Here is a 15045-nt window from a genome sequence, read left to right as displayed (position 1 = left end):
GAAACGGTGTTGGTTATAGTACTTCAGTCCCTGGAGATGGGGTGTGTTTCCAAAGCTGCCTGTCTGGTGACCATCGGGACGTTGTTGCCTCCTGAGTTCTTGTAAAAGGTCAATAGAGACCTCAAATGTCCACTCAGGATCATAACTTGTATCCTCAGATGAGCCATAATGCTGAGTGATGAAGACTCGATTTATTTCTTTGTACCCGTCTGCACTAAATATGATCCGAGCTCTGTTCCGCCCATTGGTCTCGCTTTGGGAGTTACGAACATACAATGGAAGTGATTCCGATGTGTCCACCTGAATATTACCAACTGTGTAGTATTTGCAGCCCCACGACTGAAATTCCAACAAGCCTTGATAGTTTCCGTAATGATGTGAGCCATAGTCATGTTGTGGGTCAAAGGTCAGCCAGATGGCATTATTGCTAATCTCAACAATGTTGGCAAACCAATGAAGTAGGTCTATAATACTTGAGCGCTCACCTGTGTGAAAATGTTTCAGCTCATTGATGGAGTTCAGACGTCTTTGAGCAGCAGACACAAAGGTCAGGGTGAGGAGTAGAACAGCACAGAAACTTGTGAGTTTTCTTGACATTTCTGTACCCTGTCAAAACATTTTAGATGTTGTACATTAGCTTTCCATACATTAATAAACATTTTAAATTCTGATGAGATCCAGCTAACATACCCATAAATTGTAAAATCTATAGGCACGTGTCTTTAAATAAAGTCCCACCTTAGCTATCTTAGATCTTATTACTGTTTTTCTTTTACAAGTTATAATTTTGTTGGATGTTACTGGGACCCTGTGTACACAATTTCATTCCACAAAAATGTTTACTTCTTCCTGGTGGGGGCATAATAGAAAATAATTGAGAAGCACTGCTGTAGGGCAATATTCTTCCCTTAAATTATTTGATCTAAACCTTTATGTATCCCAAGTCTCCTTTTTATAGCAACAGCAACTTTACAGAAAAATTACTGTTCTGTAACACAGTATGTGAAACAACTAATGGGGAAATAACTGCATTGTTTTTAAATGTTTTCCTCATTTTTATAATATATTTGTAGATTGTAATTGCAGATGAAAATTGTCAATGAGAAATTAAGGGAGCTTACTTGGTTTAGGTGGATCCTGTCAGGTCTCTGTTCTCTTTGTGAGAGCAGTACTTGCTTCCTTTTTACGTTTCTGTTTCACAGAAAATGAAATTGGAGGAACGATTACAGACTCTGCTGCCAATCTCCCCAGCAGCCCTGCTGTGTCCCGCCCTATCCAATCACTGCACAGTATTTGTTTCAACCTGCTACTGCTGATGAGGCAGAAGAGCCAGTTACTTTTTTTTATGTACCAGTATTTACCGGTATTTGATTTAAGGCCTATACATGTTTCGAATGAGATGAGTTCTGCTTAAGAACCCATCCAGAGAAACTGATCTTGTTAGGTTTATCTCCCAGGATTATTGAATGAATGAATGAAGCTTTATTTGTTATTGTCTCAAGTACAACAAAATTGCAAAGCCTCTCAAGGTGCCTAAAAAGAAGCGCCAAAAGGGAGGTGCCGTGAGCCACTGTGTGTATGCCGCCATAGTTTCCGTGAATGCAGGCTAGGCTATTGTGCATGGATCAGGATGTCTATTAAAAGTTTAAACAAATGAATAAATAAAATAGCTGTTGTATTTCTGTGTACTTAAAAAAAACTTTTTTCTCACACAAACGCCTATATTATCAAAGTCTGTGTGCCCGCTAATCTTCCTCCCCTCCTGAGTGCACGTTTGCCAATCACAACACATACCTCAACCCCTACTACCACCACCAACACGGAAAAAAGTGCACCCTTTTGGTCTAAATACAGCTGTTTAAAAGCAACTACGTTTTGTCTTTTCCTATCTGGCAACCCTGCAGAGGAGTCTTCACTTGGGTTACTTCTTTATTGAAGCTTTAAAACCACATATTTTAACAGCTGTTGTGAGTTTTTGATTACAATTTTTATCCTTCTAACACAGTTCATGAATTATTGTTTGGGGGTAATTTAACTCAAATAGTGTTTTTGTAAAAAAAAAAAAAAAAAAAAAAAAAAATGCATTAGAAATCTGCAAATATTCTTCTTTTGTTTACAGCTCAGTTTAAGCTTTGGAAAATCTCCTGTTTGTTCAGAATATCTCTGCACAGTTTATTTGCATATAATCTTAGCCCCATCTTTTGCATTTTTTTAAATTCTTCACTGCTTTATTTCCTCCCCAAAATGAATCTACTTATGTCAACTTGTAGGCCTGTCGTAATAAACAATAAATTAATTCATCGCATGATGAATGAAAATTATCGCCCTCGCTTTCATTTATCTGCTTTATCGTTTCTTCGCGTCTCTCTCTTTCTACTGAAGATACTGGATGACAAACTCCGGTGCTCTTCACTGACCCCTCTCTTTTTCTTTTCTCTTTAAAATTGGTTTTCACCATTCAAAATCGTGTTTCTGGATTACTAAAAGCAGCTAAGCCGAGAAGCTAAGCTACGAGCTAAGCTAACAAGCCATTCTCGGTGGGGGGGTGGGGAACCTCCATCTTGTCGAAGCTCGAAAATTCATGGTTTAAACTCGTGCCTTCATGTAAAAAGTTTTTCTCTGCAAGAAGAAGCTGAGAACTTGTTTACTTTTTAATTTTTTTTTTTTTAATTATTATTAAAAGCTTGTGTGAAAACTGCTATGCTAAAGAGCTCAATCCACACCGACAGTCCAACATTTGAGAACTGAAGAGAGACAGCTCATGTCAAGTCAAGGAGCCTCCCTCCCATTTTTCTTAAAGAGACACTCGCTCCCTTACTTGTAAACTCCTTGAACTCCTTCGGTTCAAACAATTTTATACTGCCATCCGGTGGTTGAAAAAAATGTACTACACGCAAAACAAACCTTTTTTCTTAAATTTGACAATTATTACTTATTATTGTCAGATTAAAAATCAATATTATCATTTATCGCAATAATTTATGAGGCAATTAATTGCCTAGCAAAATTTGTTTTTGTGACAGGCCTATCGACTCGCAACCGTACAGCTTTTAGTCGTAGTTTCTTTTCGAAAGAGCAGAAAACAACTTTATCTTTTGGCTTTAAAGCTGACGTCTCTTGTTTTATTGTTCTCCATCTGACTCTGTGTACATCTGGGGATTATTTTGCTGACTGTCGACTGTCTGACGTGTTCTTGTCAATGTTCGAATGTAAACAAATGATTCGTAATAGTTTGCAACAAAGCATGATTCTGACTATTTTTATTTTTTCAAATTAGGTGGTGGTCTTTTGGTATAGAAGGATGCATATGTAGTGGTTGTTTTATCATATGTTATACTCGTATACAAATAATTTTAATTTAATAGTGTCTCTATGCTTTTTTCAGCTTTTTGGCTCTTTCAACATGCACACGTGGAGTGATGAGCTTTTTCTGAAAGTAGCCAAAGTTGCTGCAAAAATCGACGTAGATCCAGTGAAAATTCACACAGTTCATCTTTCAAAAAAACTGTAGGATATATAAAAAATCTGTAATGATTTTCAAGTAAAGCTGTCAATTTGTTCAAGGTTCTTTATTGTCATTCGCATCACGTGGTACACGAGGGGGAATGAAATTGTGTACTCAAGGTTCCTGTTACACACAAAAATGGCAAAAATAAAAAGTATAAAAAGAAACCGTATATAAGGATCTAAGATGTACGCTAAACACTAATGTAAAATAATACGGTATATTAAACAGCAGTTCTAACACGAGTCTGAGAGCAGATGGGTATGAATACAGCAGCTTAAAGGCAAGAGATCAGCAGCATGGATAATCAGCAGCACAGACGAGTCACATATCGCCAAGTAAAGTGGAATTAGGGATTTTTCTTTTTTCCTTACAGTGATTATCCTGGTTAGAGATTCATGAGTCTTAACAGCGTCAACTTTGTTGGCATCTGTACATACAGATCGACCAACAAGTGGATTTTTAAAAAAAAATACAGAGTTCAGTCTTGCATTAGTTTACCAATTAAAACATACAGTACAAATACATTAAACTCATTCATGCTTGTTTATGTGCAAACACAGATTTTGCTTTCATTGTATTCTGACATCCTTTTACAAATCTCATTCAATAAATTCAGTGATTGAACTGTTTTAATAATTAAACTCAATCATGAGCTGCAGGGAAAAAAAAAGCATGATTTTAAATCGACAGAATTCATTGCTTTCTATATTCCATTCTGTTTAAAAAGATTGTAATCTGCGCATCTCTTGCAGTCTTTATTCCCCCCAGCATGGGGTGCAGGCTTTTTCCACCTCATCGTGCAGTATGAATCTTGCTTGTACTCCCGGAGCAATAGTCATTCCTGAGTGGTACTCATACACATCATAGCTTAAAGGAAATTGTAACTCTGTGTTGGGTTTGAATTTAGTAACCCACTGCCATTGCCACCATTCATACTTGTTTGTGGCTTTATCTTCAGAGCTATAAAATCCAATCCATGAAGTTTTGAACTTGGACCTCCAATCACTAAAAGAGTTATTCACATATATGCGAGCACAAGCCTTGCCATCCTTTGCAAAAAGCTGTAGGCTTGCTCTGTTGCCTTCTATGCTGACTGGTGGGGGATTTTTAAACTCAGTGCCTCTGTTGAGCTCCTCTCCAATGTGTGGCCAGAAGAAGCAAAGTTTCTTCACTTTATGCAGCCGAGCCTGAAGGCCTTCATTCAGTGGAACTGACGTGTCAAAACTGCCCGATGCTTCGTTTCCAATGGACTTATAAGTCAGTGCTTCTTCATGTGCATCATTCCTATAAAGCGCAACCATCACACCTTCTTCAATAAGAGCTGCAGGAACTTTGCTCCAAAGAATTCTTGCTTTTCCACCTGAACCTGTCATCACCCGAAGTTTCATTTCATAACGCTGATCCTGTAGGAGACTTGCAAAAATTCCAGAATAAGCATTTTGCCTATTCTCAGGAATATTGACAACAACATCAGAATGTGTGTTCCTTTTTGTTGAAGACTGTCTCCTGTTGTGTTGGTTGGACGACTGCTTTTCCTGGATCACAATAAACAAGAATAGCCCAAGACAAGCAAGCTCTCCCCACGAGTTTCTAATGTACCTTAGCTGGGTGCTATCTGCGTTACTTCCAAAGCGATTTCTGAGATCCATCAAAGAGTCATCTTCCATTCCAGAAAATTCTCTGATCTGCCTCACAAGGTTGGTACGGACTTGGTATGTATGTGCTGGATCGTATCTTGTCCCCTGATTATCAGATGTTTCAAAATGCTGCGTGATGTAGACCCTGTCTATCTGTAAAGCTTGCTGTCCCACATTCTGCTCTCTGACTCTAAATATGATCCGATCCCGATTTCTTCCCTCATATCCATATCGTGAATGGACAACATAGGAGGGAAGTTCAGATGACATTTGTTCATTGAGATTACCAACAGTGTAGTATCGGTATCGTATATTTCCCTGAGGAAGTGGTTCTAACAGCCTTTCGTAGTTTCCATAGTGATGCGAGCCATAATCCCCACGGTTTGGGTCAAAGGTTAGCCTTATGACGTTGTTGTTGTCTACGTCAACCGTGTCGGCAAACCAGTACAGTAACAAAAGGCTGTGTGAGGGTACAGACTGCCCGAATTTGAGTCTCTTTAGATCATCAATTTTGCTTAGCGTTTGTACAGCAGATGCAGATGTGAAGACGAGTAGCAGAGCTACACAACTCGCTATAGCTCCTGACAGCTTCATCCTGCAAGATTTAAGATGAAATATTGTTAATGCATATTAAATAAGTAAAAAAAAAAAAACCCTCTATGCAAACGTTTAAAGATTACTTTTTTACCAATCAAAAATTATTCAGAGAAGATATAAATGTAGAAAACGGCCTTTGCTTTTTACATTTCTCTCATTTGAGAGATGAATGAACAAATCAAAATTATCTGTGAAGGTTTTCAAGCTGACATGCTGATACAGGACAAAGGGAACATTTCTGTTTTGCATAGCAAAATTAGGTGGTTTTATTTAAAGGATTTATTTTAGCACTTACAACTTTTTTCACATGGACAATTCAGGAAAGTTTAATGCATTTAACAGCAATGACGCAAACAAAACCTCTTTTTTTTTCACATTCACTTGGCAAATCTTTTTAATGCCACAACAAAAGCTAACATCATTTTTAACTAGAGCGCTAATGTGTAATTATTAAAAAATATGACCGACTACAGCAACTTTTTTTTTAAAACTCCTAAATTTTGAACAGTGATCAGTATAAGCAATTTATCTTAAAAAGCAGAAATATTTTCTGTTCAGAAAAAAAGGTTTAAGTTTCATGATCGTACTTGTGTATTGTTCACAAGGGGGAGTCTTTCACTTATTTATAGAGTATAATAGTTTAAAAAAATCTTTAAGATTAAACAATCTACATTCAACGAGGGATGAAAAAAATCACTTGTTCTTTAAAATGGTGTCATCAAGACTAATTTTAGATCATTATTGCATAAAATAAGAGCTTACCTGTGTTACTGTGCTGCTGCTGTCTGTTTCGTTTGTCAGAACAACCAGAACAACCTTGTTTCCTCTAGGTTTCAGTTTCTTGGATAATGAAACCAGATCCTAGTGTTGCATTCGAAGTATTATCAGGAACTGTGTTGGTAGAGCTGTTTATTGGTAATGCATGTTTTTGTCAGGGTTGTACTCTTGGAGCCACACCCACAGGTTTCTCTTCATTAGCTGACATTGTGATGACATTATTATTATTATTATTATTATTAGATCTCTGAAATATATTTAACTGTACATCAGTCATTTATGTTTATCATTAATGCAGATGTTCTTCTATCTGTAGCTTTGCTGTAACTACGTTCAGACTGAGCAGCGATTTTGTAATTGGGGTTCTTAACAGCGCAGTTCAGTCTGTTCAGCTGCCTGCTGAGCTGCAACTCTACCAGCAACCAGCAGGAGATGCTGTCACACAGGCTGCTGCCTTATACCTGCAGGGTGTATAGTGTTTAAGTGCTTTGCTGCATTTATAGTAAAAATAAAAATTAAAAGTTTTCTACTTCTTGATGCATGCACGTGACATTGGTTGGTTGTGAAGCTGCAGAGCTTGTTTACAAAGTATTGAGAGTCTCGTGTTTACTGCAAGTCCTCCGAACTGAGGAAGTACTTTTCACTGTTCCCATAGAGTTGGACCCAAGTGACACCCTCCAGCACAGACGCACAATGTTTCCATTGCTTCAGAGGAGTCTGCTCTGACAGTTCTTTTCTGGAACGTACTCTTACCCAAGCTCCTAAATTAGGTCTTCTCCTGAAATGTTTTTATTACACTTTGGGAATTTTAAATTGGTTGTTGTTGTTCACACCATCAAAAATAGAGTCTACTCACTATTAGGTTATGTGCACAAACACTCTGAGCTAAAATTACTCTTTAATTTTATTAAAACATCCTGGATAGACTTGTTCTACAGCATCCTAACTTGTCTTTTCATGCACAGCAACCCATAAAATCTCCCATTTTAATTGATCTAAAAATATTAAGAATAAGCTACAACATAGACTTTTTCTGCAGCGAGGAAAAAGCAATCCACGACTGAGTCAGCCAATAGCTTAATGCGTCTTCTGTTATGTTTTTGTTAGTTGTTGAACAGCTGCAAAGAACTCTGACAGGGAGGGGTCTGCCAACACATGACACCATCTTGGCAAAGCATTATCCACAAACATCAGCCCCTGACACCGGCTTTCTGTCATAACAGCCCAGACTCTTCACAATGGAGATCTTTTTGTCTTTTCAGACGATGTCCTCCAGCAGAGCATTAATAAGAGTATATCAAGTAAAGTTGGACCAGACAAAAGATGACTCACCCTGCATGCACGCAGGGTCAGAGAGAAGTCGGCATCTTTAAGAAGCAGCTCGACAAAGAAAAAAATTCTTGTAGGTTTATTTTGACAGACGGGTTTTAGGCTTGCTGTCGTGTTAAATCTTAAATAAATTATTTGGGTCAAATGAAGTGCTCGGTGATTTTAAATGAACGTTATAGTAAAACCCAAGGAGATGTGGAAAAGTGTTAAACGCTCAGAGCTGACGGCTGCACAAAGCTCACAATGTGTTCTTTCTAACAGCAGAAAACATCTCAATTAGCATCTGATGTTCTAATTAGTTTAATCTAGGTTTTATGTTATTTTTGAGTAACATCTTCAAACGGGTACTTGGTTACTCTGGGTCATAAACCAGAATAGCTTGAGTGGCTTTTATAAGGCTTTAAAATCCAACAGGAATTCCTGTGTTTGTACTGAAAAGAACAGTTCAAGTGTTTTTCAATTCACTGAGCAGAAAAAACAATAATCTAAAACTGTCTTTTTTTTCTTTTTTTTTTTGTGCGTCTCTGGTTTGGATGCTTTTGTTTGATGTTGACGAGGTAACGTTGAGTTTTAAAGACTGACGGATGAAAATTTAGAAGGTAAAAATGAATGGTTTCACAGGAGGGAGTCTTTAGAAAAATTGGTTTTCCACATTTTAAAACGAGTGTCGCAGGGGTTTATTTTCTCCATATTTAGTGAGACCTCTGTGTTTTATCAGCCTTATGTGCTCATTTATGTTTGTGTTGGGAATTTTTTTAATGTTCTTCATGTAACAAGCACCTTAATGATTGTGAGAACTTTTTTTTTAACAGCTAAAACACACAAATCTTTAAGTATACAGGTGTGTACGCGTGTGCGTGTGCATGTGTGTGTGTGTAAAGTTGCACAAGAGAAACTGTAATTACACTTTCTAAGCTAAGGAAAACAGATGTTTTTTTTTGTCTTTTATTTATACAAAAATGCATCAAAAGTACGGTAAAACAGATGAAACAGGAGGTTGCTTAAAGCAAACTAATGCTGCAGACTAAAGTGAAACTTGGGGGGGGGGGGGGGATTAATTAAATTAGAAATGATAAAGTTTACACTTTTATTTCTGGATTTTTTTTTTCACCCTTTTTCTGCTGTTATGTTTAAATGTTTACCAATGATAGCTTTATCAAATAATTTTTAATCTATTATACGTGTTATTTTGCATCATGCTACCAATAGTTTCTTATACAGTAGTCCCTCATTTATCACGGGGGATCCATACCCTTAAGAGCCGTGATAAGTGAAAAACAGTGAAGTAGGAATAGTAGTACAAGTAATAAGTAACTCTTCCCACACTCTTGCAATATTCTAAACAATGTTTCTAAGTTCTAAAGCATACGTGTCAAACTCAAGGCCCGAGGCCTTGTTGACATCGTTCCTGGCCCCCAAGATGTTATTTTAAATATAAAATACTTTAATCACTTTAATTTGTTTCTGTAATCTTTGATTATGATGTCAAAAGTGCAACAGAGTATGTCAAATGAGACCAACCAAACTCTTGTTGAAAACCTGCAACCAAGTAAAGATGTTTGGTATCTAACTTGAGTTAATGTAGATTCTAAAAGTGGCCCTTAGTTTGAAAAATGTTTAAATGTTGGCCTCCTTTTGTAAGTGGGTTTGACACCCCTGCTCTAAAGGCTCTAAAAGAGCGCAGTGTCATGATTTCAGCTCCCTGCCTCCTATGTTCTTTGCCACCTGCAAGTGCTCTTGGCCACGCCCACTTCTCGGCTCTGCACGGTGAACAGCTGTTCGCTGCGGCAAGAAGCTTATCCTGCAGCAGTAAGGGCTGCACAAAGGTGCAGAAGGAAACTTTTTCTGCAGCAATTGTGTGTCATGTCCAATCTTATTTTGAAAAACCGCGATAGAGTGAATCCGCGATAAACAAACCGCAAAGTAGCGAGGGACTACTGTAATGTTACAAAATCCACATTGGCATAATATTCAGTCATTTTGATCTTTACGAATTAAGATTATTTCGTAAAGCTGTGAGGCTTCATTGTCAAAATGTTGAGCCCTGAAATGTTCACACACACACTTACAAATGCTGTGACTCAAAGTAGCTGGTCAGCAAAGCAGGACATGTACTGTCAGAGGAAATTGTGCAGCGGGATTCTGATCTGATGACGTCAGATCTGTGTGAGATGAGTGGGATGTCATGACACACATAACCCCCCCCCCACACACACACACACACAGACAGTAGATGAGTGGGCTGAGTCAAACATCAGGTTTGTAAAATATCTTGGGAGTTAAAGAGCAAAATTAAATTATTCCAAAGACTCTTTAGAAACTTTCATTTTCTCTTGTGCTGCTTAAACACATCCTTCTTTGTTTCTGTTCAGTGATATACAGTTTTTGTTTTCTTGAAGTGTGTATGTGGTGGTGGGGGGGGGGGGGGGGGATTTACAGGAAGTGGGTGTATCTTGTTGTTTTACATGCTGAGTCACATGGCAGGCATGAGTGGGAGGAGCAGGCAGAGGTCTGCTGCTGCAGAGTCTGGCCTCTCACTGCTGAGCTTCTCTTCAGCACAAAACGAATCATTCTCACATCTGCGTGCACACGCTTCACACACGGTAAGTACTTTGCATACTGTGTGTGTGTGTGTGTGTGTGTGTGCGTGTGTCTGTGTGTTTCTTAGAAATCACATGGAACTGAGGGAAGTGAGGTTTTCTTCCTTGTTCTGATTTTTTTTTTTCCGATCATCTTCCCGTGAGGTGTGTTTTGAAGTGCAGCTGATAAGTGTGTTAATATTGTTTTAGTTGGTCCACTCAGCCTCTGTATCCACGGCAACCATTTTGAACAACATAAACTTTTAGCTCAAATGAACATCTCGGTTTCTCAGACAAGAACTGTGGTTATGATAATCAACTTTTAAGGCTAGTGTTGTACTTGTCTGCTTTAAGAAATGTTTTAAATTCAGCTTTTATTTAGGCATACATCTTTACAAATGTTTGTTTAGAGTATTTTCTCTTCATGATAAATGTCAAATTTTCTTGTCCTCTATACCAAATCAACTAGCAAACAATATATTTTATACAAAATAAAATGATGTTCAATGGGATTACCGGTAGTATTGTTCACATTGTGTAAACAGAAATAACATATTTTAGCTTTTGCCTCAAATAATGCATTTAATGGTAGTTTTAACTGGTAGCCATTTCTTTGCTCGAAAGAAACTTGCTATTAAAATTTGACCAAAATCAAAGGGTATCCTCCTTTTTTTTTTTTTTGTTCCCTGAGAGTTGTTTGTTTTTAAACCCCCATTCAAAGTGTCTTCATGTTCATTATCTCATCCCAGATTTGCCGTCTCATCTTTCAGCCATTGTTGTGAGAGCTCTTGTTAAATCTTTTACTTGGCCTCAGCTCTGTATCATCCAGGCTGACCTAGAGAACAGGAAGCATTGCTCTCTCAAAATCTAAAACGTTGGATACTGCCAACCGCCTCTCACCTTTTCCTAGAGTTGTCCACCTCTGCCTTGCCTCAACAGAATGCAATACACACACTAAGCTTTTGAAAGGAGCACTGTTGTGGCCCCTGAGCATTGCCAGGAGAGAACAGACTGAGGCCTTTCACCAGTGTTTAATGGGACACTAAAAGGTTGTCTTTTGTATATTTTATTTAGTGCACCTCTGCAGTAGGATAATGTTTCTTGTGAAATGTAGTCATGATTTTGAAATGCATAAACATTACATGAATTACATGCCTGTTCTCTGTAATGACAAACCGATTCGGTTTCAAATCTGTGGCTCGATGTACATTCCTCGAATAACAAGTACGAGTTTTCAAATGTGAACGTGTGTTTGCTTTGAGAAGTGATTGAGAATCTGAGACTTTTTTTGTTTTAAGCCAAACTGGCATTTTTTTTCTTGTTGACCAAGTCATCAAAGTTCATGCTCAATAATCCAGGTAGAAAATCCAACAAAGTTCAGTCAGGTCATCTGGACGGTTTCTTTTTTTGTTGTTGTTGAGATGTTTCATCTTTCCTCCAAAGCACTTCATCAGGTCACGAAACATCTCAACAAAAAATTCGTCTAGATGACATGATTGACCTTTGTAGGGTTGTTGACCAAGTGTTTACCAGTAGTTTAGATGGAAAAATCTAAACTATATCTCCAGTTTAAATGTCCTGATGTCAGGAAAAAAAAAATTAAACAGCGTCATCTTTAATGAAAACCAGGATCATCTTGCTACCATTTATCAGACCAATCTGTGCATTCTAATTTCTCTGCAATATTCACCAAAACGGTTGTGTAAGTTGGTGAAGAGACTGAATATTAACTTGTATTTAGACTAAAGTTTGACAACAAATCAACTATGTAGTCAACCAATAATGCCAAGTATTAATTTATAGAATAATGCAAACCAATGTTGATGTAGCAAATCATCCCTCAGTCCTTTAGTTCTCTGAATATATTGTACAGCAATCTTGAGTTCTGTATGTGGGTCAGTCACACTCCATAAATACTTGTTGTTCTGCCTGAAGAGGGCCTGACTGACACCCATTAGATCACACATGCTGTTAATGTCCAAAAGCCTGAGGCCTCTTTTAGCTGTGTTTATAACGGTGTTTCCTCAGAATTCACATACATGGTGAAATAAATGTTGTTACTAACTTGAGACTTTTTTGCTTTTACAGTCTCAATACAGAAAGTAGGCGCTTCATATCATTCTTTTTAAATTTAAAACAAATAACTAATATGTTGTTATACATTCTGTATAGAGGTGCAAACTGGTTATTATTAGACTGATGTCCATATTTTAACTCACCTGTTTAAAGATGATTGAGAATACACTTTATCTGTTTTTAGTTTGTTGTTGTGTATGAAACGTCTTCTGACTGCTGTCCATGTGGCGAGACATTTGTGTGTGCTCACATATGTTGAGGTCAGGCATGTGTGAGAACAGAGGTCAGATTCTTGATCCCTGTGACCCCGACTAATCTATGCTATGCCAACTGACCGTACTACTGATACATTTTGACCCATTCACTAAAACCAATGCTGCAATAGCCTAACTAATGACATTACCTTCTACTTCAAGCTAACGTGTAATGGTTTGCCAATGTATAATCCAGCCTCTATTGTTTTTATAGGTTCAAAAGGCTCAAACTTTCAGAAATGTTGTTGAGCTTCAGGGTAAAGTATTTTTGTAAAGCATAAAAAAACTCACTCAACTGCATTTATGTAAGGAATGTTGTGCTGCAGTGGAATTGCTTTCCATAATTACAGATGTGGAGATAGAAATGACTCAAATGAGTGTTGGACTGGTTTGTCAGTTCACAAAGTTCCTGCGTTCACTCATCCCGTTTGTAAAGTACATCGATTCATGCAAGTCTTTCATAATATGCACACACAACCTCAAAAATTGAAGTCTTTTTTTGTATGCAGCTTGGTGTCAAAAGAGCCTAGAAAGACTTGTATCATTGCAAAGTGAAATCCAAACACATTCCTCTGGCAGTCTAGACAAACCTGTGGGATTCTACCATCATTACAGCAATCTGTGCTGCTTGACTTGTTTTGTTTCTTTTAAAGGAACACCTAGCTGCAGATTTTTTTTTCAAACATGCATAAAATGCATCACATTACAGAACACAAATATTGCTTGTATGTAGCCAGCTGGGAGATTTTGTCCAGTACCAGGTGGCATGATGGTCAAGTTGGATCCTGCAGGTCAAAGGGCATATGCTGAATGATGAGAACTCTGGGACCTCTGCCTTGCTGCACAAACACTCTGACTTTAATAACACCACAGACTCTGTTTGCATTGCCACTATCCCAATTTCCCCTTTTTATTAAGGGATTTGCTGCCAGGGGTGGGAAACTGTTTGTCTAAGCCTGCATGTTTATGGTCTCTGGTATCAAACTGGTTCTGTTCTAGAGGGCTGGGGGGACCCTTGTTCAAAGTAATACACAAGAGTCATCCAATGGGTCTTTGGACTTCCTCTTCTTATGGGAAGAATCCATGTAATGTCTTGAACCCAAGAGATTTTACCTCACAGATAATTGGCAGCAGCCCACACACTTCTCAAGAAGCATCTATGTCTCCGTCAAAACAAAACCAATGTTGAGATGAGACTCAAAAGCAAATTCCTTTGTCCTGTCTGGGAATGTAAAAAAAGTTCAAACACAGCAGATGGTTATAAAACAGCTCATAAGGAAGATTTTAGTTAATTAGTCCCCAAATTGATGTTTGACTTGGAGTTCCTTAAGGACACTTAAACATGAGTTCTGTGCAGCCTTGAGCTCTGAGTTATGGTGAGTAGTAAAATGAAGCATTCTTTGATGGAAGAAAGCTTTTTTTTTTAATTTTGTAATGAGATAATATTGCACAAATGTTGAAGACTTTATAAAGTGTGTGGCTGCAAACTGCCTTATATATTTGGATTTTGTCTGGATTGTTATTAAACTTATGTGAAATGTAAAATCATTATTTAAAAGGTTTCTGACCTGTCCTTCCTGAAAATGTAGATCAGTGACCACTTCAAGCAAAGCTACCATATTGTATTAAATTGAATGTAGGAACATTTGTATTGTATCCCCAGTTGTAAGTGTTACTTTCTAAGATCAGAGTTTTAAGAATCCCATCAGTGAGTGACTTGGTGATCTGGGATCCAGGTTTCTGGATCATTTCTCCCTTTTTCTTTTCTTTTTTTTTTTTTGGTTGCCTTCCTTGTGATTCAGGCCTGTTTGCACAGTGGGTCAAACCACTGGTTTGTCCCAAGGGGAGTAACCTCAGAGCAGCTCTTTTCCAACCAAAACTGGAACATGACTTCTGACCTGCTCGCTATGCTGTCAAGATCAACACTTTGGACAGCTGAGGCAAAGCCCGGTGGTTTTGTCTCTGCTGTCACCAAATGCATAAAGACCAGTCAGTGTTCTCTTTGGTGCCTTTCTGTTTCAGAGACTAGGAGGAAACCAAGCAGTAAATGGGTTGAGTCTGTTTAAAATGCATTTACATCCTGGTTTGGAGGCCTGTGTGTAGTTAGTGAGGAATGCCTCGGGCCAAAAAGTGAAATAAATCACCAACTCGACTGTCCACACAGTCCTTCCTTTTTCCTTCCCCCTCCTCTGTTCAACATGCTTTCCTGTGTCCTCCTCCTTTCCCTGACCTTTATCTTTTTCTGCCTCCCCCACACTCGAAGGCCCTCTTCCTTTTTACTACTTCAC

At 38.1% G+C, this 15045-nt stretch overlaps 1 protein-coding gene across 4 annotated transcripts in view; it reads left to right on the top strand.

The window, feature by feature from the left end:
* Nucleotides 1-15045, top strand: part of LOC119421599 (septin-9) — a 916196-nt gene that overhangs the window by 887705 nt on the left and 13446 nt on the right. The window contains exon 1 of one of the 4 annotated variants that reach the window (XM_037688944.1): nt 10356-10451. The exons of the other annotated variants lie outside the window; for them this stretch is intronic. The gene's annotated coding sequence lies outside the window, so the exon portion shown is untranslated. Of the gene's footprint in view, nt 1-10355; nt 10452-15045 lie in introns of those variants that run through there. 4 annotated transcript variants of the gene reach the window in all.

This window comes from Nematolebias whitei, chromosome 15 (assembly GCF_014905685.2).
Source record: "Nematolebias whitei isolate Nwh7 chromosome 15, NemWhi1, whole genome shotgun sequence".
Taxonomy (NCBI): domain Eukaryota; kingdom Metazoa; phylum Chordata; class Actinopteri; order Cyprinodontiformes; family Rivulidae; genus Nematolebias; species Nematolebias whitei.
This window is presented reverse-complemented; position numbering and strand designations above follow the sequence as displayed.